We start from the raw sequence: 27,084 nt of genomic DNA, 5'->3' as shown, positions 1-27,084 counted from the left end.
TGTATGCTTCACTCCCTGTTCTGCAGTTACATACTTGCTTTATAATTCTCAGCTCAGTGAACAGTGACCCCTGAAGGAGCCCTTAAGGATAAAGAAAGGGTTGTACAGATCCCTGCAATTTACACAAGAAGGTGCACTTGAATATTTCATATGCATGTCATTCTGGGCTCTTCTGAGTCTTAGGAATGTTACTGCGCAGTTATGTGGAATGGAAGAATGTTCATGCATGCAGCAGTGTCTGCCTTTTGACATTGACTGTAGCGGGAAGAGTACATGTTTATATATTTCAGAATTGTGTTATGCTTCATTCTGCTTTATTTGTCAAGCGTAATATTGAACACTTCCATGACGTCTTGCCACTGACAGATGCCACGGAGCTGAGGGGTTGTTTTCCAAGAATGAATTGCCTTTAGGGGTGGGCTGCCATCCAAGTGAAGGTTGCCCTAGGGGAAAGTGTCCCCTAGGCAGTGGGCAGCTATTCATCGTCACCAGCATGATGTATGCCTCTGGCTCAGGGCTGTTCAGTCTTTGAGGACTCCGTCAGCTCCTGGGTGTAATTGTCAGCATGGGTGTGATGAAATAATGCAAAAGGGCCGGAGGACAAACAACCTTACTACTTCCTAATATACGAATGGCTATGATCTGTGGCCAGCAACGCTGAGAGAAACTGGTTCTCTTCAACGAGGGTATGCTTTGAACTGTTACTTCTCTTTGATTAATGCCTTGGGCCAGGCTGGCTGGGAGTTATTGAGGCCTGGTAGCTTTAATGATGTGGTATCGTACACAGCACACCTGAGCCAGCAGGTAAATTCACTGTGGGCTTATTGAACAAGATAGTACAGCAAACACTGGCACGTCCTTGCTAGCCAGCTCTGCTTCTCCAGCTCTCCCCCTTGGAACATTCATTCAGATCACAACTCTCAATCCATAGTGACATCACAGCTGTAGCTTGCATTCCACACTGACATCACCACACTGAGGCATGAGAGGGAGACATCCATTATAACACCTTTTTCCACCCTACATTTCTGATAACCAGGAAAACGTGAAGCAATTGGTACATTCCTACTCACTCAGTACATTCCTACACCATACTGTTATGTATTATACATATAAATGATCGCTCATAGACGTATACTTTACATAGTAAAGTGGAGATTTATTTATCATGAGGAGTCCCCGGTGATTCAGACCTTCTGAGCCCGGCCTGCCTCTCGTATGATTCTGGAATCCCAGAGAATGACACATGAGCCAAGCACGAGTACAAACACTGTACATTATAACATCTCCCCCTCCACATCATTCAACAAGGAATATGAGGATTAACAAAAGAATGGAACATAAGAAAATGGTCACATAAATCAACATAAGATAGAACATGGATTAAGGTGACCATCAGTGAATGACAATTAGGAAATAAGTATACATGCTAACTAAGATTATTAACTTGACCCGACATTTATGTATAATTGTCCACACTTAAAGGATATAATTAATTGCCATAGCTCTTAGAGAGCTATCAAATCTTCAGTAGTAAATGTAGTCATCTTTAAAGTTCCGCACAATTCTCCTGTTCTTGGATGACATAGAGTCAATTCCCAGTGTCTTCCCATGACACTCTTGTACTAAATCATCTTCTAGGAAGTCTGCTCTTTCTGCTGGTATAATGTCATCACAAGACCACTTCTTGCCGTCCTCTAATATTACAGATTTGCTCTAACACTTTACGACTTTTTGTGGAGACCAATACTTGGATTCTCCTTTCATCACTTTCCTAGGTTCCCTAACTCTGATCCATTCTCCACACTCAATGTTATTCTCCATTGCATGTTTCTTGGTGTCATAGTAATTCTTATATTCTGCCTGTTTTATTTTTACTTTCTTTACAATATCCTCTAAATTAATTATCTTCTTCTTTGTTTGTTTGTTTGTTTTATTCACTTTTTATGCGTGCCAAACCCAAGGGTAGCAGGGCGCAGTGGCAAGGAAAGTCAAAACGTACAGTTTACATCATAGCATAACGTACAGAAGAGAATACAATAGGTCTCTGGAACACAAATAATTACAAATATACAAAGTTCAAGTAAGGTCAATCAGAGTTGCAGATGTATAGAGTCAAGAATTAGTGAAAGTAATTCCAGTAGGAGGTAGGTGACACAGGAAAACTGAAGTCAGTCGAGGTGAGGAGTTGAATGACATTTTTTCTGAAACAAAGATAGGGCAAGTCCACTCTCAAGTCTTGTAGTAGTGAGTTCCAGGTTTTTGCAGCCTTTACCGGGAAGCTATTTCCTCCGATCGTAGTGAGTCTAAAGTTCGGTATTGTCAAACAATTAGAATTGACAGCTCTAGTTGGTCTGAGAGATGTTCTCCTGTGGAATTTGTCAATCAGGTATCTAGGGGCGGCATTATTAAGGGCTTTGTGGGTCAGGGATAAAATCTTGAGTTTTATTTTATTCTCCGTGGTAAACCAATTGTGATGGCGTCTGGCGGAGGAGATATGGGATCTTTTGTTTATGCCTAGTGCTGCTCTCAGAGCATTATTTTGTAGTATTTGTAGTTTTTGAGTTATTGTTTTATTAGCGCCGGAATATAGAGCGTTGCAGTAATCAATTCTGGAGAGTATTAAAGCTCTAGCCAGGATTAAGCAGCTCTTATTGGAGAGGAATGGTTTACCGGCTCTTATCAGTTTGCACGTGTAAGCCGTGGAGGAGGCAAGGGATTTTAGCTGGTTATCAAGTGATAGGGTAGAATCAAGATAGAATCCCAGGGTTTTTACATCCTTGGACACTTGGATGATATTCCCATCTATGTTGAATGAGGAGAATTCCTGGCCTAGTTTTTTGATATTGGCTTGGGTGCCCAGGATAATCAACTCTGTCTTATCATCGTTCAGTTTGATTCCAGCCAGGCAGGTTTAAGTCTGTTGTGGCTATTCTTCCTCTCATCAGAGTAAATGGTTCTTCCTCCATTAGAGAATGTGGCGTGACTCTATACATGGTCAAGGCCTCTTTAAGTGTTTCCTTCCATGGTAACTTGTTCACTACTGCCAATTGTATGATGTCCTTTATGAAACCATTCATCCTTCTGACTAAACCATTAGTCATGGGATGATACAATGCTGTCGTCTTATGAATGATGGTTCTTTCTTTTAAAAAGTTCTGCACTTCTAAGAACATAAATTGCACTTCATTATCTGATATCAACTGTTGTGGATCACCTTCTCTGTTGAAGATTTCTTCTAAAAACTTTACCACCTTCCATGCTGTAACAGTGCCTTCTGCCACTCCCCACTGTACCCATTTTGAAGTGTAGTCTATTAACACTATAACACACATCTTTTGAGGTTCCAAATTCTCAAATGGGCCTGTAATGTCAATGGCTAACTTAGATCATACAGACCCCGGAATTTCCACTGGTCGTAAAGGGGTGCTTTGTGTTCTTTTCCCTTTATCGCTCACCGCACATGAAGTACATTGCTTGACCAGTCTTCTCAAATCATTCCACATATTTGGCCACCAGTATGTCTCTCTAACTCTTGTTTTAGTGAGGCTTCTCCCGACATGGCCCTCATGGGCAATTTCCATTATTTTTTTTCTTAAATTTAGTGGCGGAACTATACGATCACCTCTGAAAACACACACATTATCACAGGAAATCTCATCTTTTATCTTCTCCCATGTCTTGATACATACATCAATATCTTTTCAATTGGTTTCAATTGCTTTTCTTAAACATATTTATTCTTCATCATCTTTTGTGGAAACAACCCATTCTTCTTTTGAAAAACCAGGATGTATGTGTGCAATGATACATTCTCCATTGTGTTCATCTGTCAAACCATTGTCATTTAAAGGATCATTTTTGTCACAGTCCCACAGTAATCTAGAAAATCAATCTGCAACTACATTTGTCTTTCCTGAGATATGTTTTACTTTGATGTAATATTGCATAATATCTAATGTCCATCTTCATATTCGTGGTGATGTCATATGTGGATTTTTTTAAATTCAAAACAAGGCTGAGTGTCTTATAGTCAGTCTTCACATCAATGGGAATGCCCCAAATAAGTCCTCTGAAATGTTCTAATATCCATTTAACTTCTAATGCTTCTCTCTCAATTGTTGAATAATTCCTTTCAGCCCCTTTCAAAATTCGAGATGCAAAGGCAATTGGCACAACATTACCATCTTGTACTTATTCAAGTACTCCTCCCAGACCGATGTTGCTGGCATCTGCTGATATCATAGTCTTGGCATTGCGATCAAACATTTTCAGAGTGGGAGCTTTATTTATCAGATTCTTTATTTGATCAAACTCCATTTTATAATTGTCTGACCATGTTAACTTTGTATTATTCCGTCGCAATTCTCTCAAATGTCTTGTTTTGTCAGCATAGTGATAAATTAATTTCGAGTAATATTCAGTTAGGCCCAAGAAATTCCAGAGTTGGTCTTTGTCCTTAGGTTCTTGAATGTCTAGGATGGTATTTACCAAGCCTTCTTTGGGTTTTATGCCTTCCGCATTTATGCAATGGCCCAGGTATGTCACTTCATTTTCTTTTTATTTTGTACTCCTCTATCTTGAGAGTAAGACCTTTTTTTTGAAGGACTTGCAAAACACCCAACAGTTCTGCATTATGTTCTTCTTCAGACATTGCCGATATTAGTATGTCGTCTTGGAAAAAATGTACACATTCAAGACCATTAAATAACTGATACATGAACCTTTGAAAGACAGCAGCTGCTGATACCAATCCAAATGGCATCCTTTTATACCTGAATGCACCCAATGGAGTAATGAAAGATGTTAAATGTATTGATTCATCATCTAGCATCACTTGGTGGTAAGCTGAAGATAGGTCTAGTGTCGGGAAAAATTTAGCTGGTTTCATTGTAGTAAACATTTCATCTATATTTGGCAATGGATGTCGATCTACCCATATGTTATTATTAAGGTCCGTCAGGTCCACGCACATCCCAATTGATCCATAAGGTTTTTTACTATGACAATCGGGGACAACCATTCTGAACCCTCAAATGGTTCTATTATGTCTTGTTCACATAGTCTCACCAGCTCCTTCTGTAAAGCATCTCTTGTTCCTATGGGTATATTCCTCACTCTATGGACAACTGGTTTGGCACCCCTCTTCAGTATGATTCTATGTTTGAAACCCTTCAAAGTGCCAATTGTGTCATTAAATATCCTCAGAAATCTTTTTGCTAAATTTTCAGGATTAATACAACTGTCTTCTGTAATGCTCAAAATGGGTATGTCTTCACCTGGATGTATCCTAATTTGTAATGGTGCTTGTTTCCACCATCCTACAATGGAGAACCCATTCTCAGCAACACATAATTTACAGTATGTTTTCCTTCCTTTAAATTCCAAGTGTACTCATGTATATCCTATGATGTTAATGGGTGTTTTACCGTAACCAATTGCTCTCACTCTTGTCATGTGCAATTCATCCATCTTTACTCTCAGGTCTTGAAGAAAAGTCTGTACATCTACCATGGTGTATGGTGAACCAGTATCTACTGTCACTTGTAATGATACCCCATTTATTAACATGGTCACCCATGGACCTACAGCTCCTTCAGTTGGTATGAATGCTAAAATTTGTACTTCATCTTAAAATCCCATTGTGACTGACAGTAAACTGTTGGGACCACCAATTTCTTCCAAGGCTTTTATAATGGCCCTGCTATTTTTTCCAAAACAATAGTTTTCTCTCTGCGATGCATTATTAAAATGTGAGTTTGCTCTACCCCTACCTACTGGTATTTCGGCAAACTTTCCCAAAATGGCCAACAAGTCCACATCTGTAGCACTCTGCGGTAAATGCTGGGCAATCTTTTTCAATGTTCATGTGCTTGTACCAACCACATTTAATACATCGGCTTTGTGTCTTGTTTTCTCTTTCTCTCTCTTTTCTCATATTCATACCAAGATCAGATCTGGCCATCCTTTTCACCATGGCAATAAACGCTTCCTCATTCTTCTCATAATAACCATCCTGTTCTTCTTGGACGTATTTGACATCATTCTCTTCAGACTTATCTTGTATTTCTCTCATGCATTTCTCCCCCAGTTTCATTGACCTCGCTATTTCTATGCCCTGTTCCAGGGTAGGGTCTTTTGCCTGTCACAATCACTGTTGAATGTATGGATCAGCCACATGCAGGACCAACTGGTCCCTCAGATATTATCGGCTACGCCAGTGAACTTGCACGTCGATATAAGACCCCTCAGGGTAGCAGTGTAGGTGTCGACACTCTCCCCTTTATTTTGTCATCTAGAAAACAATCTATGTCGCTCTAATACAATGTTGGTTTTGTTACCATAGTGTCTAGACAACTTCGCTAAAGCAGTCTTATATTTTCTACCACTGCTGGCTGTGGAGGCTGAGTAGCCTGACCCCTCTTCATCGATTGGTAGGTCAGGTAAAGATCTGAACACTCTCAAGGCTTCTACTCCAACACAATTCAACAATATTGCTTCCTTAAGGTCATCAATGTACTTGGCACCACCAATAGCCATCAAATAAACTTGGAAACAATCTTGCCATTGTTCCTATGTGCAGACTGGGGTACCTGGATGTGCTAAAAATGCAAGGGGAGCAGCAATATTCTGCATGTTGTCTTGATGTAACTTCTGTTGTTAGGTTTGGCTTGCAATTGTTGGCTATGACAATAAATGCATCTCTTTCCTTTTCTTGTTCGTCTGCCCTTTTATTATTTCTTTTTTTTATTATTGTTGGCAATGCGAAACAGTATATGCATCCACCATAATATGTATTGCCCTCAGTCTTATTCAATGTGCCATGAAACTGCGGTATTTGTCTCTTATTTCTTCCTTAAATAGCTCCGTAATATCAACTTGCATTGTCATGACAACTCACTGTGTTATCTTCAAAAATGCGGCACGTAATCCACATCACGAAGGTCCTTTTCTCTAGTATTCATGCAGCTATTCGCTCATGCAGCATTCGGAAAATGCCAGATCCTCAACGTTCACACGTGTAGGTATTACGCTCTTAAAAGTCATTAAATCAAAGTTTTTTTTCCGATTTATCGCAGTACTTTGTGGAGGAGATCTGTGTCGGCTTTATTTCTCCTATACTGGATTCCTGAGGATATTGTCATCGGCTTGCCCAATCAGCAGTCAGTTCCTCTCCTGGTGATTCCAGCTTGGGACTCCTTGCATAACGAGCGATCCTCGTCGCCAATATGTTATGTAATATAAATGATCGCTCATAGATGTATACTTTACCTAGCAAAGTGGAGATTTATTTCTCATGAGGGGTCCCCAGTGATTCAGACCTTCTCAGCCCGGCCTGCCTCTCGTATGATTCTTGAATCCCAGGATTCTGAGAATCACACGTGAGCCAAGCACAAGTACAAACACTGTACATTATAACAAATACCATTACAAATACATGTGGCCACCACGGACCTGCACCAGCAACACCCAAACCACAAATGGACAAGAGACCCAACCCTAGGAAACTGTCCACATGGAGCCTGTTCACACCCCAAATACATCCAAATGAGCATCAAGACAGAATGCCCTACACAATGCATAATAGCACACTGAAAACACTGTGCTACAACAGTAAAACCCCAAGCGGCACCCAAAAATGGAAGCCCAAATTGTGCCAAACAACACCATCAAAATGGAAACCCAAATCAAGCCAAACAACACCATCACTCCACTCTGTTCCCACACAATAATCTCAACTAAAGAGGAACCCACCGAAATGGAGTAAGGGCTAAACCTCCTCTCAACCGAACTGGAAATCAACTCAAGGAACAAAAACAAAAAAACAAGCACTGCACCTGTTTCAAGCTGCCCTTTAAAGCCTAGAGCCTGCCACACCCCAGCGTTCCCCAAAAGTAACATTTACTAACAATGAAAGGCCTTCAGTGCACCCACATCCTTCCACCCTGGTCTGCACCCCAGGGCACCAGAGCTGCCACCTCCGGGCACTAACCCAGCTCAAAAGAGCAACAACAAGCACAACTAACAACATCAGTCCCTAAAACTGCTCTCAACACAGAGAACACCACACATCCAACACCAACCAAAACCTGAAACAAAAACGGCACCTAGCCACACATCCTATATCACCTCAACCATACGACCCATAATCCCTGCCAAAATGCCACGGCAGCACACCTTACCACGTCTACAGTAGACCTAGACACACCATAACCCCTAGTCCTTGCCAAAACGTCTTTGCAGCATACTTAACTGCTCTTACAGTTCACCTGTGCAGATGACAGCCAGATCCTCATACCCCTTTTGGGCGACTAGGAGACGGACTCAGCCTTGGTGAACAAGATGTACACTCTCATTCAGGCATGGATGGCCACACATGGCCTCGGCCTGAATGACGATAAAACAGAACTACTAATCCTCGGCTCTGAAGCCAACATCCAAAAACTTTGCCCAAACTATACATCCTTCAGCATTGATAACAACCCTATCAAGGTGATGCCTGTGGTTAAAACCCTGGGATTCTATCTGGACTCCTTTCTTACTCTCAAGAAGCAGGTCAACTCCCTCGCATCCTCCACCACTTACACATGTAAACTCATCTGCGCAGCTAGACCTTACCTCTCCAGTACCAGCTGCATTACATTAGCTAACGCCCTTATCATGTCGAGGCTAGATTACTGTAACGCCCTGTATTCGGGAACCAATAAATATATCACTGATAAACTTCAAAGACTACAGAACAATGCCCTAAGAGCAGCATTAAATATCCGCTACAGAGAACACATCACTAACTTCAGGAAAGAGGTAATTGGTTAAAAATAACGGATAGAATCCTACTTAAAAGAGCTTCCCTCACATCTAAGTGTCTTAACAACCTAGCCCCCCCCGTATCTTATGGCAAAAATAAACAGGACAATCCCACGCGACCCACAAGATCTGCGAACACCTCCAAACTAGAAATTCCAAGGTTTAAACGCTCCACCGCGGGAGGAACTAGCTTTCCTGTCAAAGCTGCTCACTGCTGGAACAAATTACCCCTTGACCTCAGAACAGAACAACCGTACCCGAAATTCAGGCATAAGATAATCAATTGGCTAAGCGCCAATAACACATAGCTTACACCTGCCTCCGACCTAGCCACGACCTACCCTTTGACCGGACACCCCAAGACATGCCCTGTGCGGGGTACATGTCTGCACATACTTTTCTATATATTTGCTTTTTGCCGCTGTGTTTCATATGTATATGCTTGTATATAGTCTCACATATATCTGCTCTTCTTGCCGCTGTGTTGTATATATTCATGCAAAATACTGCAACAAGCTTAACTCTTCATGTAACTCTTGCGCCCGGCTACCCACGGGTTTGGCACGCATTAACAAATAAATAAACAAACAAACAAACAAACCTCCACACAACCAGGACCCCTAGTCCCTGCCAAAATGCACCGCAACACACCTAACTGCGTCTACAGCTCCTCACAACCAGGACCCCAAGTCCTTTCCAAAACGCATCGCAGCACACCTAACTGTACCTACAGTACACCTCATCACAACCAGGACCCCAAGTCCCTGCCAACGCACCGCAGCACAACTAACTGCACTGACAATACACATCCTCACAACCAGGATAGTACTCTCAGCCAAACTGCACCTGGGCATTACAACACTCCCTTGCAATAACCCCACTTACTCACATGGGACCACTAGCATATGCTACCACAATTGTCATGCACATACACAACGTACAAACCAACCTCTCAACATCCCACACGCACTCACTTACACCTCAACACAAAGACAACAATTATTTCAATGGGACATGAGTGCAATACAGCATAACATCAAGAGTCCCTCATGCAATGTGGCGTGCTCTCACTGACGAGGTTACTGTGAGGGACCGGAGGGGGGTATGTACCTCCACTCTCTATTTGGTAGAGAAGAGGGACAGAGGACCCGTGCCAAGATTCTCAATATTGGTACGTGGTCGAGCAATCAAGGCCTAGCTTCTCAGGAAGGTGATTCGGGCTGATTCTTAAGTACAGTGTAGTGCCCAAGCACCCACAAAGGAATGTCCGCACACTGTATCGGTTAAAACACAGTCTTTATATAATTAATATTCAAGGTTATATACAATATCACCATAACGCACTTTGTATTCAGTTATCTATCATGGCAAATATATACAGTTCTACGTGGTACCACACTTACTATTAGAGCGCTTTAAAGTGCATCAACAGTACGGTTAAATGGCACACAAATCAAGTTGTAAAGGAAACCCACAGTCGAGAGAAGAGGAAAGCAGTTGATACAAACAATTGGCAGAAATACTGGTCACTACCATTAAACACAGCTATGTGTGGAGATCCCCCCACCTGGGCAACCTGAAGAATAAAGATACAAGCCCAGTCCATATATTGTTCAAAAGAGACTTCCCCATAGTTCTGCAACCCCAAAGTACCTGGCATTGTAGCATTTATCGTCGGGGAATCGACAACCCTTCTTGAGTGTCCTCCCTTTAAGGCAGGAGTCACGGGTCGTCGAACGTCAGGCGGAAAACAGGGTGAGCTACGACGGTGAAGTGGCAGCTTCGTTCCTAGCGATGCTCGTTGATGGGGGAAGCGTAAACGTCCTGCAAAGAGGAGGTGTGTGGGGCATCTCGATGTCGATAGTTCTGGACCGCAAAGAGTTTGAAGAACTGTGGCCCAGCAAGGGCGTAGAGTCGTCGGCGTCTCTGTGGTCTTTAGGTGGAGGGAAACTCACCGGTGGATGCTCCTCGGCATGTCGACGGTCAGGCCTTATCTAGCAGGATACAGCAGCAACGATATGGACGAGAGCGTCCTTGGATTCGAAAGTTCTTAGGCAAATGGGAGCACCGCGGCTCCAGTCGGCGACAGCGGTCGTCGACAGTGGCGGACAACAGTCCGGGTGCTTCTCCTTGTGATTCTGCAGTGGTCCCGGTCTCGGGTCGGCAGCCTGTTGAAGGTCTGCCTGCCAACGAGCTTTGGCAAAGATCTGCTGGTGCATGATGGTCCCTCGTAGCTCGGGAAGAGGGTGCCTTACCAAGTCCTTTCTAGGTCAGTCCTTGGAGACACAGCAGCTTTCAGATTGTGAAGGGAGCAACAACAATTCTTCTCATCCAGCAGGGCTTCAAGGTTAAGCTTCAGGTTTACAGATATACTGTTGATCTCCCATTCATTTCGCTGGGTCATACTCAAGCATCCAATCACGTGAAGGGCATTCATGCAGGCAGGCAGCCAATCAGGCACACAGTGCATTCAGGCCATTCACTTCTCTCCAGACACTCACAACAAGTTATGTGTATTGGGACAAGTACCCAGCCATTCAACACTCCACACTGCATTCATACCAGTTTCGGGCAGGGCTGTCTCAGTCATTGTGTCAAACACCAGATACTAGACACCCACTACACAGAATGCGTATTCGTCACACACTCCATTCACCCAGGTCCCACCCACAGGCGTACCCACAACATACGGTCATTGGGAAGGCTCCAGCCAGTCTGGTGAGCACTTCCCCACACTACCATATATGGAACTTCCACCCAACAGCAAGTCAGGGCGAAGGGACAGAGTCAGGGCTTCCCGGGACTTCGGGAAGATCAAGGTAACAGGTGATGGAAGGCAAGAGGCCACGGAGGCCATCATCTACCGACTCCAATGACAGGGCTTGGGCATCCCAAAATGGAGGACGCTCAGGGCACCAGTCAATTCAGCACAGAGCTGCCACCAGCCCGTACCCTGCTCTGTGGGCCACATACAGGTGCCCAAAAACATACACTAGGGGCACAGGGTGTAACGCTCACCTGATTCCCACGGAGGCGCAGGTCTGGCTTCGAGTGCTGATGCTTCTTCAATGGTGAAGCGCAGGACTCTGAAGATGGACAGGAAGGGCCCCTCTACTCTGGCTTCTCTGGCTTGCAGGAATATTCCCCTGTGCGTGAAAAGGGAGTATTACCTACTGACTGAGTTATGCTCAAGCCTCCCACTCTCTTCCAACCCTCCACGATACCCTTCCACGATTCCCCGTGAAGTCTCACCTTAGGGTCAGGAAGGATGAGCTCTCCATCCTGCTTCTGATGCAGGGGCGCGTTGAAACCCAGTTACTTCACTTGATTGAGGATTGATGGGAGTTCAGGTAAGCTTGACTATTCAGGTAAGGCTCTGTAAAAGTTCAGTTGCAAGTTCAAAAGTCCAAGCTTAATAATAATGTTCATTGTCTTTTTCCCCTTAGGGGCCGGGGTTCGGAATGCCGGAGATATGGCGCCGACCCGAAGTGAAACGTGCAGTTCCAGTAAATGACAGGTAAGTTCTGGATGAGCGCTCGGGTAATGTCTTTGCATTCGCTCATTCAATGTCTTTGTCTTTTTTCCCCATAGGGGCCGGGGTCTGGAAAATGCCTGGAAGCGGCAAGACCCGAAATGAAATGGGAATGACCAAACAGGTAAGTCTTAGGAGGAAACTGAGCTTTTCCTATTCCCTTCCTTCTCTCACCTTGTTCTTGTCTTTTTCTCTCTAGGCTCTGGGAAGTGGCTGTGGATCTGGATGATCGCTGCTGAAGATGGTGGCGTCCAGGATAGGTGAGTGAAATGCAGCGCTGCAGCGATCGTAGCGAAATGCTTTTAAAAATGATGTCTTCCTTTTCAGGATCGTCGGTGTGATGTCTCTGTGGTGCTGATTTAGCAGGTAAGGTCTTTTGTCTCCCTTTGCAGGTGACCCAGGATACTGACAGGCATGGCTGAGGTCCAGATGCAGGAGCCGACACGGTAAGCATCCAGCTGCGAGGAGCAGAACAACGCGAAGCGTGAGTTGCTGATCGGGTGTGGTTTAAAAAGCTTTGGAAGAAGTTCCAAGTGTGTATCCTTCCACCGATCAGGTATGTATCCTTCCCCGACCACACCTGGGTGGAAAGTAGTCCCTCAGGTAAAGTAGTTCCATTCAGGCCTCAAGAGGGCCTGGATGTGACAGCATGGTCTGCATCAGGTAAGTGCACATTAAAACACTTGAACACACGTCTAGCTTTATGAGCCTGGCGCCTAAGGCGCCAGGACAGAGGTCCAACATGAGCCTGGCGCCTAAGGCACCAGGACTGCGTCCAAAGGGCCCCAGCTTGGGCCCGCTGGCACTCCCCTGGGGGAAATGATGCCTGCCTCTGGGGTTGCTTGGTCGGACCTGGCTCCTTGGAGGTAGGCATCATGACAGTACCCCCCCCTCAAGGCCCCTCCCAAGGTTCTTTCCTCCGGGGGTTTTGGCTTGTTCGGAAATCTCCGGTGAAACCTTTGTACTAATCGAGGTGCGTGGACATGGTTACTAGGCTACCACGATCTCTCCTGAGGTCCATATCCCTTCCAGTCAACAAGATAGAAGAGTTTCGACTTTACCACCTTGGAGTCTAAAATGTCTTTAACTTCGAATTCTAATTCCCCTTCAATTTGAACTGGATCTGGAGGCTTGGACAATCGGGTTCCTGGTTGTACTGGCTTTAAAAGTGATGCATGAAAAACTGGATGAATACGCATGTTGGAGGGTAGATCCAGTTTAAAGGCCACTGGGTTGATTATAGCCTTGATGGGATAAGGTCCTATGAATCTGGGATTGAAGGTTCATGGGCCCTTGAGGGGTAAATGTTTAGTTGCTAGCCATACCTGGTCTCTTACTTGGTAAGGAGGAGTTTTACTTCGGTGCAAATCAGCGTTTTCTTTATACTTTTCTTGGCTTGCTGTAAATGAGTTGCAGCTTCTTTGAAGGCTCGGGTTATTGTGGAATGCAGATGATTTACTGCGGGCATTTCCAGGGTCAGAGGTGGATCTAGGTTGGAGGTCCGAGGATGGTGACCATACAAAGTATAAAAAGGGGTTTGTCAGGTTCCAGAATGCACTGAATTGTTGTATGCATATTCTGCGATCCAAAGGATGTCTTTCCAATTTAACTCGGATTGGTGTAACATGCACCGAAGATATTGCTCGAGAGTCTGATTGGTTCTCTCGGTTTGTCCGTCGGTCTGGGGGTGGTGGCTGATGGATAACCGCACATCTATCTGTGCTAGTTGGCAACACTTCTTCCAAAAATGGGAGATAAATTGACTTCCACGATCCGAGACTAATATGGAAGGGAAACCATGTATGCAAACTATATTCTCCAGAAATTCCCTGGCCAAGGTGGAAGCTGAAGGGAAACCCTTTAAAGGGATAAAGTGGGCCATTTTGGAGAATAGGTCCACAATTACAAGGATTGTGTTGTAACCAGCAAAAGGAGGCAGGTCGGTTATAAAGTCCATTGACAGGGTGTGCCATGGTGCAGGTGGAATATCCAAGGGTTGAAGTAGGCCGGCTGGCCTTTTCTTTTGGGCCTTGTTTTGGGCGCAAATTTCGCAAGACAGAACAAAAGACTTTATGTCTTTTCTCCAAGAAGGCCACCAGAAGTGGCGTTTGATTTTTTCCCCCGTTTTAGCGATACCAGGGTGTCCTTCCATTAAAGATTCATGATGATGGGCAATAACAAGTTCTTGCAATTCTTTACTTGGCAGAAACAACTGCTCCTGGAAGTAGGGTAAGTCATCCTTAACGGTGTAATGAGGACCCTTTTGACTCCATTCCAGTAAGGTTGAAGAGTCTAGAAGTTGTTTTACTTGCGTTTGGATGTCCTCAATAGTTTGCAATGAAGTTAAGCCTAAGATTCTTTGCTCAGGTATGATGGGCACAGGTTCTAAGCTCGAATTAGGTTCTTCCATGCCAATCTGGGATAAGGCGTCCGCTTTTCCATTCTTGCAGCCAGGGCGATAGGTAATTACAAAATCAAATTCCGCAAAGAATAGAGCCCATCGGAGTTGTCGTGAAGATTGAGCTTTGGCCGTCTTTAAATACTGTAAGTTTTTGTGGTCCGTAATTACGGTGATGGTGTGTCTTGCCCCGAGAAGGTAGTGACGCCAAGCCTTGAAAGCAGATTTAATAGCCAGTAACTCTTTGTCGGTAATTGCGTAGTTGATTTCAGGAGGAGAAAATTTCCTGGACCAAAAGGCCACAGGGTGCAGTTGGTTAGTTTCTGGGTCTCTTTGCGACAGGACAGCTCCCATGGCCGAACTGGATGCGTCGGTTTCCACAATGTAAGGGAGGTCTGGGTGTGGGTGCTTCAATACAGGTGCAGTGGTGAATTTGGTTTTCAGGTCCTGAAAGGCTTGTTCGGCCTCAAGAGTCCATTCAAAGTTTTTCTTTAGGAGAGCTGTGATGTGTTGGACTGTTTGGGAAAATTCCGGGATGAATCTTCGATAGAAATTGGCGAAGCCGAGCATGCTCTGAACTCCCTTCACCGAGCTAGGAGATGGCCATTTGAGGATGGCGTCCACCTTTCGCGAGTCCATTCGGACTCCTTGAGGTGTTAGGATGAATCCGAGAAACTCAACTTCTGTGGTATGAAAAACATATTTTTCAAGCTTTGCAAAAAGTCTGTGCTGGTGCAATTTCTCAAGAACTGCCCTAACATGTTTTCTGTGATCGGATTTTGAAGAAGAGTACACCAGGATGTCATCAATATAAACAATGACACAGACATCGATAAGTTCCCGAAGAACATCATTCATAAAGTACTGAAAGGCGGCAGGTGCATTGCACAACCCGAAGGGCATCACCTGATATTCGAAAAGCCCAAATTTGGTGCGGAATGCAGTCTTCCATTCGTCGCCTTCTTTTATACGCACCAGGTGATAAGCTCCTCAGAGATCTAACTTGGTGTACACACAAGCGTCTTTTACCTGGTCGATAAGCTCAGGGATCAGGGGCAGAGGATAACGATTCTTAATCGTTATTTGATTTAGGGCGCGATAGTCTATACATGTTCTAAGGTCGCCCTCTTTTTTCGGCACGAAGAACAGAGCTGAGGAGACAGGAGACTTCGACGGGCGAATAAAACCATTGGCTAGGTACTGATCTAAATACTGACGCAAATGCAGGTTCTCAGGTTCCGTAAGAGCATAAATCCTACTACAAGGTAATTGAGCATTGGGTACCAGATCGATTTGGCAATCATAAGACCTATGGGGAGGTAACGTGTTAGCCTGTTCTTTCTGAAAAGCGTCTTGGAATTCTTGGTATTCTGACGGTAGCTGTACAGGGGTGGAAGTTGCTGAGGCTAGACCCATAGCTGGATTTCTTGGATAACAAGTTGGTTCACAATCAGGAAAACTTATCTTCTTTGCTCGCCAGTCAATTCTGGGATTATGTGTTTCTAACCAAGGAATTCCAAGAATTACTTGAAATTGTGGGGCCTTGATCACATCAAACACGATTGCTTCCCGATGTCCATCCTGACCCACCAGTGTCACTTCAACCGTGGAATGCGTTACAGGCCCTGAGGCTATTTCGGTTCCATCTACTGTAGTAATGACATCTTGGGGTACTTTCGGGCGGAGAGGAAGCTTAATCCTGGAAGCCAATTCACGGTCTATGTAATTTCCAATAGCTCCACTGTCGATGTATGCTTTTATAGCATGCAACTGCTGAGGCTGTTTTGGGTCCACGAGCACCATTAGCATGACAAAATGCGAGGTCAAAGAGTTAGGTTTCAAGCTCGGCAAGCGGACCCCTACGCTTGTCGGGCTAGGTCGTTTCCCAAATCAGGTGTCAATAATTCGTTATCAGTAGCTCCAACCACCTTCTTAGGTGGTTTAACTGGACAATTTCCAAGAAAGTGACCGGAAGTTCCGCAATACAGACAAAGTTGCATTTGCCGCCTTCTCTCTCGTTCTTTCTGCGTTAATGGTCCTTTAACACCACCGATTTGCATAGGTTCGGATACGTCGGTACTCTTGGAGTTAGCGTGGGTTTTGATCGGTACTCGGGTTTCATACTTGAACCAATCTGCTTTTCTATTTTGAAGTCTGTGATCAAGTTGAACCACCAAGTCTATGTAGTCTGCGCAGACTTGGGGTGGGTTTACTATCTGAGCTAGAACATCCTTCAGCTCTCCGCGCAGGCCTCGATGAAACAATGTGATCCTTTTGTTTTCTGGCCATCCAGTTTCCACAACCAGTCTGTTAAAGGTGGCAATGTAGGGCAGAAGATCCTGATTACCTTGTCGTAAGGATAGCAGTTCGTTATCAAGGGCCTGACTTTGAGAGTGTCGAGCGAACAATCTTTCCATGCTGGCCTGGAAGCCCTGAAAATTCTGGAGAATGGGATCATCCTGATTTACCAATGGAATAGACCAATTGGCAGCACTGCCACTGAGGTAAGAAAGTATAAAGGCTACCTTGGTCTGGTCATTAGGGAAGGCTCCAGGTCTGCATAGAAAGTGTAAACGACATTGGTTCATAAAGACGGCATATTTCTTGGGATCTCCCGCAAAACGTTCAGGCGGGGCCAAAGGCATGTGTCCAGGGAGATTAATTTGTACCGTGTTATTCAAACCCATTGATGTGGAAATGTCTCCAAAATTAGGTAAAGGAGTGTGCCCTGCCTGGGCCTGTAATAACCTTTTGGCTAGGTCATCTGTTCTTTCCTTGGATAGGATCAGTTCTCTTTTGAGAGCGTTAGTCTCCTGGCGGGCTGAGTGCACCTCTGCCCGTAATTCCCCCAAAAGCTGGGCCAGCTGGTCAGTCTCGGAAGTCTCAATAGCTCCCGGGTGGGAAATTGTGGGTAGGCTTCGCGTTCTGTAACGCTCACCTGATTCCCACGGAGGCGCAGGTCTGGCTTCGAGTGCTGATGCTTCTTCAATGGTGAAGCACAGGACTCTGAAGATGGACAGGAAGGGCCCCCCTACTCTGGCTTCTCTGGCTCGCAGGAATATTCCCCTTTGCGTGAAAAGGGAGTATTACCTACTGACTGAGTTATGCTCAAGCCTCCCACTCTCTTCCAACCCTCCACGATACCCTTCCACGATTCCCCGTGAAGTCTCACCTTAGGGTCAGGAAGGATGAGCTCTCCATCCTGCTTCTGATGCAGGGGCGCGTTGAAACCCAGTTACTTCACTGGATTGAGGATTGATGGGAGTTCAGGTAAGCTTAACTATTCAGGTAAGGCTCTGTAAAAGTTCAGTTGCAAGTTCAAAAGTCCAAGCTTAATAATAATGTTCATTGTCTTTTTCCCCTTAGGGGCCGGGGTTCGGAATGCCGGAGATATGGCGCCGACCCGAAGTGAAACGTGCAGTTCCAGTAAATGACAGGTAAGTTCTGGATGAGCGCTCGGGTAATGTCTTTGCATTCGCTCATTCAATGTCTTTGTCTTTTTTCCCCATAGGGGCCGGGGTCCGGAAAATGCCTGGAAGCGGCAAGACCCGAAATGAAATGGGAATGACCCAACAGGTAAGTCTTAGAAGGAAACTGAGCTTTTCCTATTCCCTTCCTTCTCTCACCTTGTTCTTGTCTTTTTCTCTCTAGGCTCTGGGAAGTGGCTGTGGATCCGGATGATCGCTGCTGAAGATGGTGGCGTCCAGGATAGGTGAGTGAAATGCAGCGCTGCAGCGATCGTAGCGAAATGCTTTTAAAAATGATGTCTTCCTTTTCAGGATCGTCGGTGTGATGTCTCTGTGGTGCTGATTTAGCAGGTAAGGTCTTTTGTCTCCCTTTGCAGGTGACCCAGGATACTGAAAGGCATGGCTGAGGTCCAGATGCAGGAGCTGACACGGTGAGCGTCCAGCTGCGAGGAGCAGAACAACGCGAAGCGTGAGTTGCTGATCGGGTGTGGTTTAAATAGCTTTGGAAGAAGTTCCAAGTGTGTATCCTTCCACCGATCAGGTATGTATCCTTCCCCGACCACACCCGGGTGGAAAGTAGTCCCTCAGGTAAAGTAGTTCCATTCAGGCCTCAAGAGGGCCTGGATGTGGCAGCATGGTCTGCATCAGGTAAGTGAACATTAAAACACTTGAACACACGTCTAGCTTTATGAGCCTGGCGCCTAAGGCGCCAGGACAGAGGTCCAACATGAGCCTGGAGCCTAATCGCCAGGACTGCGTCCAAAGGGCCCCAGCTTGGGCCCGCTGGCACTCCCCTGGGGGAAATGATGCCTGCCTCTGGGGTTGCTGGGTAGGACCTGGCTCCTTGGAGGTAGGCATCATGACACAGGGTTGTACCCCTACCCATGGGTGCCATAAGGGTATCCCATGGGTTTGTTCACCAAAATCAAAAGAGAGAGCTTCACCGCCAGGAGTCCCACATGAACTCCTGTGCGGAAAACCCGACAGAACACACGATAAAAAGCAGTAAGGACAAAGATACGGAGGCCCTGTCCCTCCGTTGCATTTCCAGCATCACAGTTACCATTTTTTTTCTTTATGTTGCACAATAACGTGTAAAATCGTCAGAAAACAACTGCAGAGTGGGAAGAACCCGAGCAAAAAAAAATGTTTGTCCATGTCACTAGTGCAACACCTCCCCACCCGCAAGACCCACAACTTAAACCTCCCTCAGTCCCGGAGCAACAATAAGTATATCCATAAAATGGTGAAAGCAATTGCACCAACGTCCCCAGTCCTGACCAGCCCCACCTGCAAGAAAACATGTTAAACACAACAACACTTTTAATCTCACAGTAATATTTTGTTTACTTAACTAGGCCACAACACGAGCACTCACACCATACTGGTCCGATGCATAAATGCAGAAACTAAACATACATATAGGTCACAACACATACACGCGACATTTCTCACACTAGCCTTACTGCTACAGCGTAGATCCAGTAAATATTAAAACGTCCTTCTCCCATCAGGTTGCCACAGTCCTGAACACGCCGCACTCCCACTCTGGCAAAACATATCCTCTCTTCCGACCAGCGAACACGTTGACTCCAGAAACATCCTTGCCCTGTGTTCCTGAAGCAAATCAATATTGTCTGCCTCAAAAACTTCTGCCATTACATGACACTCCCCTGCAGTAAACAGTACTTCCCCAGTCCGCCATGCGCCTGCCGTAAATACGATCCATTGTTGCCATGGACACAGGAAAGCGTTATCTTCTTATCGAAACAGAGACGGCAGCGTCACTCCGTTCCCTGCGCACCGCAAACGCAGTGCATTCTGTATTCTCTCTGCTTTCTAGCCTCTTGCGCAGGAACGTTCTATGATGACTAGCACACGTCATCATTTCACACCAGACAACACAGAGTTCACTTCTCCTGCACATCCAACGCAAGGGATCAGCTCGTAGTCCCCGGCACAGGAAAATCTCCTTGCCGGCTCCGTCCATGGCCGCAACACCAAGTCCATACGCAACCTCACAGATTGCTCTTCCCACGGTCCTCCCTCGACTGGCACTCAGTCAAACACGACCCCAGGGCAGTGTCTCACTTTGCCGCAGCTACGGGTGCTATCAGCATGTATGCTAGGAAACGTCCCCTCCCACCTGCGTTGCGTTCAAACTCTGGAATCCTCGAATCCTCCATCTTTGCTCCTGCACCTGCTATGGTCCCAAAGGCACTGTACACTTCACAGGCCTCCGCTGCAGACAGCCAGAGAGCAGCCCACTGGAAGCTGTACTCCAAAGCAGCACCTGGTGTCTCCCTCTCTCCGGGTACCAGCTCCAACTGTCAAAGGATCCTCCCCTTACTACTTCAGTACCACCCCGCCTACTGAACAGCAACTCCTGGTCCCGACACGAGAATTGCACAGCTGGTTAACTCCTAGGACGTGTGCACTTGGAAGGCTGTGTCCTTGCTCAACTGCTGCCCCTTCCACGAAAGGATACCATCCTCGTCGCCAATGTAATGATGTGGTATCGGACACAGCACACCTGAGCCAGCAGGTAAACTCACTGTGGGTTTATTGAACAAGATAGTACAGCAAACACTGGCGCGTCCATGCTAAGCCAGCTCTCCTTCTCCAACTGTCCCCCTTGGAACATTCATTCAGATCACAACTCTCAATCCATAGTGACATCACAGCTGTAGCTTGCATTCCACACTGACATCACCACACTGAGGCATGAGAGGGAGACATCCATTATAATAGTAGCCTTTATATAGTAGTTTGGGAGGGTGGATTCCTCATAGGCTGAGCCTGGACTTTTCTCATAGTAAATCTTTTGGGGGCTCATAAATCAGCCTTGTCAACCCTTCCTGACCTGGGTTGCAATATTTCTGGACATCTGCAGGTTTTACAAACGGTAGGAGAGTAACGTTATTACAAAATCAGGTCACAAAATCTGCTATTCCATAATAGGTGCATAAGTAAAGCCACATCAGATGACTCCCTCCTGGTCGTTAAGGGCTTGTGATGGCATGATGATAAAAAAACTGCCGTATTGTGACCCGCTCCAGAATCCTTCTGATTATTATAAACAAGCCTTATAATATCATCATCCTTTTTGATATGCATGAGGTTGTGACATGCATACACTTGACATTAATTTTTAACTTTCTAGCACATCCATTCCTACAAATTTCTCTGTTGATTGGTTGCCGCTTTTCTGCCCGCTAAATATTATTCTCTGCGAGAGTTCAACTACATAAAGAAAACGTTAGACATAAAACTGCAAATACTACGAAGTCTGCTTTGTAACTGTGGGCAAAAATAGTGCAATTTGATCTAAGCTGCATGTTTACTAGTGCAGCATATGTAATAATTTAACATTTGGGCCCGATTCATAGAAATTATTGTGCACAGAAATGTGAGTTTGTGCACTTTTCAGCCTGCAAAAATCCAAAACTAATGGAGCTGGCTTTGCGTGTATTTTCATGACTTTGCGCGGGTCCATCACAACGTTGCGTGCAGTCACTTCGTGTCACCATGCAAAGTTTGGGATGGGCATCCTTAAAGTAATAAATCAGGGGCGTAACATGCATGTTCTCCATTCCCCTTTCAAAATGAGGAAGAATGAGGATTAACATGGGAGTGTTGATGGACGCGCCACGCAAAGAGATCACACGCCCATTCAAGCACAAATATAACCAAATGAATGGATTTCAACGTGCAACATCATGTCAGGAAAAAACATGATATGATATGAAAAGTAATTTATAACACGCTTAATACCCAGAGGTTTCTAAGCGCGGCCCGGGGATCGAACTTGTGTTGCTCTGTGTCGAATTGCTTCCAAGGTGAGCACCTTGCCCCTGAGCTATCCTCCCGAGACTACCTGCAAAACATGCAAACCTTGTGATCTCACCCCCACATGATAGTAGATTCAAAGTACAACACCAAAGCATGAAATGCACACTGTTCCAATGTCGGTCAGCGAGGACGAATGCAGGTATACTGGTGTTGCGTGTCATGACCCACGTTTGGAATATTATGCTGCAACACTTGTTGCTGTGGGCTTAGGAAATCCAAGAGGGCGGAAAAGCCCACATTTGCACCAGAAACCTGGAGAACCCCGCAGTCTTTGCGCACAACAAAATGGTCGCCTGACCTGCCACCCACCAGTGTGAGCGTAAGGGGCCAGAAGCGCCATGAGCGAAATCAGTGCTAAGGAATATGGTGCTGTTCAAAATCTGTTGTTATTAATGTCAAAAATAGGTGTAATACCGGTGCTCACCACTACCAGAAAGCCGGCGTTTTAAAACCACCAGACACTTGTGTAAAACTGAACAAATGAACCAAACCAGGCCAAAGAAAGACTTACTAAGAGGTGGATACAATGTAAAACCATATTCTGAAATGACTTGAAAGAAGTAATTGTCTAATGTATGTATTGAAAATAGCTGGGGATGTCAGCAGCTTGAGTGAATTTGGGTTTAAAGCCACTAAAATCGAAATGTTTAGAATAAATGAGTGACCAACTTTTGAGTGTCACATAGGTTGAAATTGTTTAAATGTCATAGTTTTGAACTTAGAATCAGTGTTGCAGCTGCATGTGTAAATATTGCAAGTTTGGTTTGAATGTAGAAAACTGGGAACCAAAGTGACATTTAGCTGAAGCCCGGCTGAAAGAGATTGAATTCTGCCTGACAACTACCCCCGACAGGAGTTGAACCTTGATCAGCAGCTGTGTTCCCAGGCCTGGCTGCATTCTGCTGCCCCTGCGAAAAGGAGATGACACCTCTCTGATTGAATTAGGGGAGTGGCATCTGGGGACTGCAGGAAACTAAACAAAGCACTGTCCTTGGCCCAGGCAAATGTTAAATTAGGGGGGTCGTAAATGGCTTCCTCTTGGAAGGAAACGAGGAGGGGCACTGCATCTGTGAGCAAGCTCAGCTTGGGGGAAGTGGATAAACCAGAAATTCCACCATGTGCTTTGGAAAACCAGAGCACAATTTTAAAAAGATGGATAATTCATAGTGCGGACTTGTAAAAGTTATATAAATAACATCATCATTCTTGTGATTTTTATGTGCACATTTTAAGAGGTGTTAGAACTCTGTACCCTGTTCTGAGGCAAAACCCCATGAATTATGGAGAATGCAGACACGGGATTCACGCTAGAAAAATGAAAAGTTACTGGAATATGTGTAGAAAGGCGGTGTACATGTGTGCCATTTTTGGTAAACGTCCGATATTGGTAATTCAACTAAAAACTAAAATAAGTTGTCATTTTTGAATGCAAGCTCTTAGAAACATCAGAGTTGGAACAGAATGTACCATAAGTAATCTGTAATATGTACATGTAATGTCAACCACTTGTGTATCTGGGAAATATGTATTTGGATCAGAAATAGATTTGTGTGCAATTTGACAAGGGGAGGATCCTCTGACCATAAACCTACCTCATCACTCTGACTCACAACTCAGTTCCCCCAATCAAGGGAGAGAGGAGAACTAGGCCAATGATAAGTTGAGAGGAGCAGGCTCAGTTATGCTACGCACACACCCACTTTCTAAAGACATAAAAAGAGCCACTGGAAGCCAGACAGGGACATTCACTTTCCACTTTCTTGCGGGACGCTTTGCGGGGAGACTCCAGACTTCAAATCCATCAATCTCCAGAGAGACCGGAGATCCAGAGAGACCAGAACTGTGCAGTGCTGAGAGCTAACCCAGATCGCTGTGAGCAGAACCAGAGAACCAGTACCAGTGGCGAGAGAACCGCAGCTAATCCTGACCTGATCCGTGACCAAGTCGCATTCCTGTCCAAAATATAGTGTGAGTACTCAGCCAGAACTGTGCAAAACCAATCTCTTAGGTTAAAATAGTTTGAATTAGATTATTTTAAACTATCTAGAACTACATCATAGAATTGTGTGTCCTTCTGTGACTTTAAAGCTGCAAAACTGTCATCTGTCATTCTGAAACTTTAAAATTTCATTTCTGAAAATCTACCTTCACAAAATCGTACGTATTCCTTGAACTGTTTGTGATACAAGCATGATTTAACTTTTATGTTAAAGCTGCGATTCGAAGCTTTCCAACAAGCTCTGACTTGACTTGCTACTCCTTATACTTCCTCCGTAATTGCACTCGACTCACGCGACTAAATTGCTACAATTTGACATTTTGCTTCATTCCAGCCGCGTGTAAAAACATTTGTCTTTTGTTTCCTTTGCTGAAATTCGTTTGCAACCTGACAATCATTCATGGAGCATTGCTAAAGTGATCCTGAACTAATTTAAAGTAGCTATCACCCACCGTGATTCTCTTATAGGGAATTAAAATCATTTTAGCATATTTTTCCCTTCTTTGCATACCACCTTTAAAGTACTTTGCCTGTGTTTAAAATCATCCCTGTTTCTCTAAGCTTGCTAGGGGGGAAACTGAATTCGTATTGTACTGTGATTGTATTCCTGAAGACTGTGTGTGTTACTTCCACCTCCTTACATTGCATAGAGGGGGGGGGGCGAATTACCAAAAGGGGAAAAGTGATTATATTATGTTTTGCTGAAATCACATCAAGTTTATTCCTGTGTTGCTTCTTTTCCGCCTTGCATTTCCTTGTACCATATAAAGCATTCTCAGCTACCTTATCCTCTATACTACTCCCAAGTAATTAAACCAGTGTGCTAGTATAACATCATCCATTGTTGATCACTGTCATATGTCTAAGTGTGATATCAAATATTAATTTATTATAAAGTGTGATATATATATATTGTTTAATTTTTCCAATACATCTTTTAATTTGCAAAACAAACCTACTTCTTGGCTCAGTGGGGTCAGGGGGGATTCTTAGAGAGGGGCGTTATACAAGGGTTCATCATCCAGATTATAACTTGTCATAAAAATATATAAATAAGGGCTTCCCTTGAGCAATCCCAGACCAGGCACTGACTTAGTGGGAATGCTTGATTGGAGTCATTAACAGAGTGGGGGCTCGTCCGGGATACTGGATTAGATCTATCAGTGTGCTAACTGATGGGATACATACAACCGGTCGGATCACCACGCTGTGGTACACTGTAAAGCACTCCTCAAAGGAACGCTCTAAGGAAACGGTCTGTTTTGCAAAATAAAATACAAACTTCTGTAAGTCAGGAAGGAAATCAAGTTCCAGAATGACGACCTTGGTAGATATCAAAATAGCCAGAGAACACCTCTTACATAAGCTATTTGTGAGAGGTGAGTGGGCTCATCAGGACCAGGCGGTCTGGTTGCAGGCAATCGCACCCCAGATCACCGAAACAGGGTCAGATAAATGGAGAGATCAGGGTCCCTTACATGTGGCCCTGAGTGAACTATATATGGCCCCTAAGGCCAAGGATGAGCACAACAAGATTGCCAGGGTAGCGGCACATTTATGTTTACATATGGGAGCCATACAGGACAAATGTGCTGAAGGCCAAGATCTGGCAAATAGGCAACTGATGGCATTAGAGAAGGCCAATCTGACCTGGTCTCTTCTGAGCAGAGGCTGCAGAGGAGCCAGGAGTCAGAAAATGATACTAGGCAGTACATTAGTAAAATAAAGGAGGATATGGATATCCTGCAACAGGAAAAGGCTGACCAGGATACCAGATTTCTGGCCTTGCAGAAGGAGTACCAAGAAGGTTTGGACTCCCTACTGCAGAGCCAGAAAAAGCTGGAGCAACAATTAGACTTTAACAGGGAATGCACAGAGCAGGTAGCCACCCTGCAAATCCGACTAGACAGAGAGAAAGAGGAAAGCAATACATTGATTTTGAAAGACCTGGATACCCAGGTAAAGTTTGATCAAGAACACCAGAAAGCTGGTGCCTTTCAAAGGCAGAGGGACGACCTGGCGACACAGATGCAGGCTATTAGTCAGGAAAGGGACACCTTAGGCCAGGAAGTCTGCCAATTAAAAGAAAAAAAATTGAAGGAAATCACCTGGCCCTCCAGGGGCTGGGTGACCTCCAAAAAGAGCATCAGAACTTGTTAGAGCACACCAGGAGGGTGGAAGATGCTCTGGCAAGAAAGGAGCCGGCCAGTAGGGATGAGGTAACCCTCCTGCAGCAAAGACTGGCCCAGTAATCCAGGACCAATCAGGAGGCACAGAGAGAGAATGAGGCTCTCTGTCAGCACAATGATAGGCTCCAGCAACAGGTAGCCATGCAGGAGAGACTGATAGAGTCTAGTAAGGCCTTAACTGAGGAACTGAAAGTGCAGGCTCTTGCATTGCAACAGGGAGCAGGGGCTGATAGAGATGAAGTTCACTGGGAAAGGGAAACACCTGAGCATAACCTCAGGAGCCCTAGTATCAGAGGCCTTCATCTCTCCCAGTCCTTGGACTCTGCCACCCCCATGTCCCCTGGCGCACATGAGCACAGGGCCACAGGGAGGGCAGATTACTATCCGGCCAAAAGTATGGGGTTCATAGGCCAGTACCTCCCAGGAATGGATGGACGGGCATCCGGGTATGGGCACCTAAGCACAGTGCAATTTAGTGGGGAACCCCGGGAAAGTAGACCCACTAAGGGCATCCTAAAAACTTCTGCCCAGTTAGGTCAGTGGGGGGTACCCATCAAATCCTGGCAGCAAGGAGGGATATGAAGACTCCTCTGAGCGGCCCAGGACACAGGATACCAGGTCCCCACATTCTGCCAGCCATTCCCAGGCTCGCAGAATCCGGGAGAGCATGGAAGATCACACGGGCACCTCTGGGAGCAGTGCTTCTGAGTCAGAGGATGAGTGGACCAGGGTTACCCGAACCAAAAAGGCCAATAAGGCAAAAAGGGCCTGGCTTAAGGACCCCTTAAAGCAGATCAAGGCAATAAGCAGTGTCATCACGCCTTATCACAAGAACGCCA

At 45.2% G+C, this 27,084-nt stretch overlaps 1 protein-coding gene and 1 long non-coding RNA gene across 4 annotated transcripts in view; one reads left to right on the top strand and one right to left on the bottom strand.

Annotated features, from left to right (window-relative positions):
• Window positions 1-20,390, bottom strand: part of LOC138472980 (uncharacterized) — a 231,042-nt gene extending 210,652 nt beyond the window's left edge. For 2 of the 3 annotated variants that reach the window (XR_011268707.1, XR_011268709.1), the window contains exon 1: window positions 19,672-20,390. This is a non-coding gene — a long non-coding RNA (uncharacterized lncRNA). Of the gene's footprint in view, window positions 1-19,660 lie in introns of all 3 variants that reach the window. The other variant, XR_011268708.1, reaches the window with a different exon arrangement.
• Window positions 1-27,084, top strand: part of LOC138472979 (vertebrate ancient opsin-like) — a 456,729-nt gene that overhangs the window by 162,155 nt on the left and 267,490 nt on the right. The gene's annotated exons all lie outside the window — the stretch shown is intronic.

The sequence above is a fragment of the Ambystoma mexicanum genome, chromosome 8, assembly GCF_040938575.1.
Source record: "Ambystoma mexicanum isolate Mex_15411 chromosome 8, UKY_AmexF1_1, whole genome shotgun sequence".
In the NCBI taxonomy this organism is placed as follows: Eukaryota; Metazoa; Chordata; class Amphibia; order Caudata; family Ambystomatidae; genus Ambystoma; species Ambystoma mexicanum.
Note: the sequence above shows the minus strand (reverse complement) of the source record. Positions and strands in the feature narration are given on the sequence as shown.